Genomic DNA, 6,000 nt, shown 5'->3' with positions numbered 1-6,000 from the left:
TCTATCTTAATGATTTTAAAGGTGTCAGACCACCAATTAAAAGTCACTATAATTGCAACCAAATTTTGCAATTTTCACAGCTTTCTAAATATTTTACCTCAAGTTTTAACTTCATAGAAATCAGGTATATTCTGAATTGTACATGTATCAGCTTTCTACTTGCCAATTTTCAACATACGTTTAAAATCATATAAGAAAGAAGAGGTTGTCCGAATAGAGGTACCACTAAAAATAACCCCCCGTTTTCTGGAAATGTTAAATTAGTACACTATGGAGTGCATTAATCCTCAATTTTGAATGCAAACTCATAGACAATTAAATTTTGGCCCAAAATGGTTTTAATATATTTCATATACGTTCTAAATTGGAGGGAGTAATTGGTGGTCTGACACCTTAAGATTTCTTAATGATGAAGACAGGTAAAATTTAAAAAAAAACAGAGATTTGAAATTGATATTATCAATCAAAAGGGCATTAGTTTAGGAACAAAATAAGCTAAAAATATTGATAGGTTATTGAACTCCTTTTATAGATATTTAATTTTTAAAATAATGGCAGAAAAATGCTAACTCTGTCTTTTACTTTATATTAAGAAATTGGCATTACGGTATTAGGGTCTCAAGTCGTAAAAAAAGAAATCTAGAATCTACTTGAATTTTGGTAAATGACTTTTTATGAGCTATTGAAGTCTTGAATGAAAAGAGAAGTGTATTATAGAACAAAATATTTTACTCTGTGTCACAGGAAAAAAAACAAGGACTTTCCACCAAAACATGAAAATTCACAAGTTTAGAAGTAAAAAGTTTGATTAGAACATGTAGAAAATTACTGGAGATGGTTGAATTTTTTTTTGTGAAAATGGCAAATACTTAGAAATTCAGATACAATATTTTTTATGCCTGCGTTATTAGTACAAAATGTGTATGAAAAAAGTGTTTTAGGACTCTTATCTAGGTTATGTACTCACTATATCTTCATCCTTATTAAACAGTAACTAAATATATATCATTATTTTTACTTTAATAGCATTTTATAAGTGGGTTTCAAAATATCATATCATAAATATTTCATCAAAGATATCTGTGATTTGCAGTTTTATATAATATTTTGATATATATCCATAATTGTTGAAATCTGTTAAATATTTCATATGTAAAATGTTTGTATATTTACTATTGTAAATATTGTTTGTACATCATGTCAGTTCACTTTGACAATAAAATCGTGATTACAAATATTGAGATTCCTTTGCTGCTATAAACTTTATCAGTAGTTGTCTGATATCATTTAATAAATCACTGAGAATTGAAAAGTCTATGCAAAAATTGTTTAAGTTGGAAACTTTTTTTTGTTGTTTTCTATGATTTTTTTCTTACTTCTTGCATTGGTTAAAATTCTGATTATAGATTTTTGAGAACCACCTGTCTGTTGTTAGCATGGTGACCTCCATATGTCTTTTGTGTTTTTACTGTCCCTTAGGTGTATACATTGTATACCTACCTCTCCTTGTATTAAAATAATACCAATTATAAATGTGCTAATTTACAATATACTACAGTTTTCAAATGACGAGCAAAATATCCTATTGATTTTAAAAATTTGATTTCACTCTCCAGTGTTGTGAAACAGGCTCTCCAAACATTTGGTTTGATTATTGACCCTTGTTTAATGCTGCTTTCTGCACTATTGGCTATTACCTGGTGGTCAGGATTTATTGGTGGAAGAAGTTTGAGTGCTGGGAGAGGAAAACTGACAATCCTTGTCAATTATGATTGTAGTAAAAATAAGAATATTTGTTTTTCGTTCTTTCAACGTATTGACAAATTGAAAGTATCAGCAAACAGAAAGTAGGTGTCTGATAACAATTAATTATGAAGCTACTGACCAAATATGAGGTCATTCTGTTGAGTAGTACATCAGAAAAGTGCAACTAAAATATTTATTGGATGAGCAGCATACCAGAGTAAAGGATAAACACAAGACAGCCCCAATCCTAGAGTGGATTTATAATAAAACAAAAACATTTTATATATATTTTTTATTTTTCTAACTGTCATACTATAAAAGTAGCTGCAATTAAATGAAAAAAAGATGTTTCAATACATAACAATGTGAAACAGAAAATCACAACAAATGAACATGGCCTCTTTAACGAAAGATGAATTCAAGAAAGAGCAATAACAAGTTTTCTCTGGGAACAAGTCTCCTTCTTGTAAATTCAAAAAGTACAACTTAAAAAATATCACAAATGTTTTGTTTAACCTTTTTTTTGTTATAAATCTAAAATGTTTTCCTAGAACATATGTTTGATGAAAAAACCATGGTGACATTCGGCAACTACTGTGTATAACCAAATAACAAAATACACATTTGTGGTAACAATTAAAAAACAACAAAAACTTGTATAATCATAATTCTAACCAAAACAAATGTGAAAATTATAATACAAAAACTTTAAAACTGACATTATTGGCTTGTGGCTATTTCACAAATTGGCAATGTAAATAAAACTTGTGGTACATAAACTAAGAACAGTAAATGACTCATTTCCTTTCTTTTAACAAAGAAACTAAATCAAAATGTTAAATGAAACCATTATTAAACACACTAATACAGTTTAAAACAAATACATCTGCTGATCAGCAAGTAGTTTTTGCCCTTGTGTCTGGTAGGCCAAAATGAATGGGTTGTTATATTTGATTAAGGGAGTTAACTCTTCCTAAAACCATTACATTATTACCTACCCCTCACAATGGCAAGAATTCTTCAGTGATCACAAGACATATCACAAGTATTCTTCAGTGATCACAGGACATATCACATGAATCATTCAGTGATCACATGACATATTACATGACATATCACTTGACATGACACAAAGATACCACATGACATATCACAAGATAATTCAGTGATCACATGACATCACAAGACTCCTTCAGTGATCACATGACATATCACAAGAATCCTTCAGTGATCACATGACATATCACAAGAACCATTCAGTGATCACATGACATCACATGACATGACACAAAGATATCACAGTCTATGAGTAGAGTAAGTTAAACCTGAGGTGACTGATAATACATAACATGTGCCAGACTGATGAAGTGTGTATATAGTACAATATATGCAAATGAGATGGTAACATCTTGCAAGTATTTATAAACATTTTAATAAAAAGGATTTCTTATCTGTACAAGGCACAATAAAGATTAACAAGAAGAAACATCACAAAATTTAAGGCAACAAAAAATCTCACATGATTCAAAGTCCAAAATATTTTATATTAAAATTTGCTGAAGATTAAATAATAAGGCTGTAAAGGTTAAGAGTTGTATTTGAATAAACTAAATTCATGTGGACACAAATTTAAAATAATTCAACTCACCAACAATTTGTTTTGTTTATTTTCATCCAATATAACAATATTTGTAATATTCATGAAAGGTTAAAAAATATACAAGTGATTCTCGAATACATTATATATGATTAAGGACTATTCAAGGAAAAAAAGGATTGGGGTTTGGACACTTCTCTTTTCATTCCCAATTACTCCCATTACCTATTAAAAAAGAGAGGTTCAGTGGTGTCCAAAACTCCCATACCATTTTCCTGTAATAGCCCTTAACATCCTTTGAGTATAAGACTGATATGTTTTATGTATTAAATAGAATATACATTAGTATATAAATAACAACAAAATGGACGGTAAAAGTATCACAGTTATAGGTATAACAACAATGCATATAGACTAAAGATAACATATCAACATTTTATACACATATATAAACAGCTGTGCCATAGGAGCATGATATGGCTGTTCCCCTATCAATGTCAAATAAGACTTTACCAATACATAGTTAAAATTAATTCATGGGGTGATTTTAGGTACAAAAATTTTGCCTGTACATTTAATTGACACCAACCAAAATCTTTAAAGTCAAATAATATTTATTGTTTGCCATAAGGTTCTGTGTAAAGATAATGAGATTTTATAAAAACCAAAATTTTTGTTTTAGTACGCATTGTTTGATAAACATGCTTTTTATGCTTTTTTTTGCATTTTTCTTGATAGTTTAGGCAGTAAAAAATTGACACATTTGTTGATTCATTAAAATACTACTAACAAGAATGTGTCCACAGTACACGGATGCCCCACTCGCACTATCATTTTCTATGTTTAGTGGACAGTGAAATTGGAATAAATTCTCTAATTTGGCATTAAAATTAGAATGATCTTATCAAAGGAACATGTATACTAAGTTTCAAGTTGATTGGACTTATACTTTATCAAAAACTACCTTGACCAAAAACTTTAACCTGAAATTTGCACTATCATTTTCTATGTTCAGTGAACCATAAAATTGGGGTCAAAACTATAATTTGGCATTTAAATTAGAAAGATCATATCATAGGGCACATGTATACTAAGTTTCAAGTTGATTGGACTTCAACTTCATCAAAAACTACCTTGACCAAAAACTTTAACCTGAAATTTGCACTATCATTTTCTATGTTCAGTGAACCATAAAATTGGGGTCAAAACTATAATTTGGCATTAAAATTAGAAAGATCATATCATAGGGCACATGTATACTAAGTTTCAAGTTGATTGGACTTCAACTTCATCAAAAACTACCTTGACCAAAAACTTTAACCTGAAATTTGCACTATCATTTTCTATGTTCAGTGAACCGTAAAATTGGGGTCAAAACTATAATTTGGCATTTAAATTAGAAAGATCATATCATAGGGCACATGTATACTAAGTTTCAAGTTGATTGGACTTCAACTTCATCAAAAACTACCTTGACCAAAAACTTTAACCTGAAGCGGGACAGACGGACGAACGGACGAACAGACAGACAGACAGACGGACGGACGAACGGACGCACAGACCAGAAAACATAATGCCCCTCTACTATCGTAGGTGGGGCATAATAAAAGCATTTAAAAAAGATGAAAAATTCTCTTTAAAATTTGATTTGGCACATGATGAATGAAATTACAAATGTGCTCTTCTATATACAGTGCTATATCACATTAAATACAAATATCAGGTTTATAAAAAACCTAGACATGATCAAGAATATTATGAATTCTTTATGTAAAAGTTTGTCAGAAAAAAATATCTATTTAATACTTCATAAGGGATTGTTAATTGAAACATACAAGGCAACCAGAGAAGGTACCTTGAATATAAGGTGACCATCTTTAGGGGCAATTTTAGAATTTCACTTTCACATATTCTAAAACCCCACCCATTAATGAGATTTTAGAGTGCTTTTTTGTCTTGGGGTTATGTGTGATTTTAAGCCATAAATGCAAAAATAAAAGAAAGGATTTTTTATTCTCCTTTAAATTTAATTGAACTAAAACAATGTTTGATAAAAAAACATCTTTAGAATTTCCCCAAGCCAATTTGAAAAAAAACCTTTAAGTTTTCAATATTTTTAAGTCAGAACTTCTTTTTTTTAAATGTTCTTTCCTATGTTTTTGTTTAAAAAGAGTAAAATAAATACAGTATTTATTGAGAATTAAATTTATAAGCTTGATTATTTATCAAGTACAAATCACTTTCTCCTAACAAAAAAATATGACTATTCTTCTGAAAAACTGTATGACAATTCCTTCAAGAAAATAAAAATAAAAATTAGTATATAAATGTACATATATAAATATTTGTGTTTATGTGTAATTGTGTGTATATATATATATATATATATATCCTCTTTTAACAAAGATTGGATTGTAAATAAATAACATATAAATCTTAACATATTTTAACATTTCAACAAAGTATAAAAATATAAATGTTCTAACATCTAAAGCACATTTACAAACCATAACTTAACATTGCTGATACTACTGTTACTCTGAACTAAATTCATTATTTCAGTTCAAAGTCCCACACTAATCATATTTTAGAAATAAGTTAGTTAAAATTAGTTAATACTTTTAAGGCATGTTAACTGCTCTAGTTTTAAAGATTTT

The sequence above is a fragment of the Mytilus galloprovincialis genome, chromosome 5, assembly GCF_965363235.1.
Source record: "Mytilus galloprovincialis chromosome 5, xbMytGall1.hap1.1, whole genome shotgun sequence".
Taxonomy (NCBI): domain Eukaryota; kingdom Metazoa; phylum Mollusca; class Bivalvia; order Mytilida; family Mytilidae; genus Mytilus; species Mytilus galloprovincialis.
Note: the sequence above shows the minus strand (reverse complement) of the source record.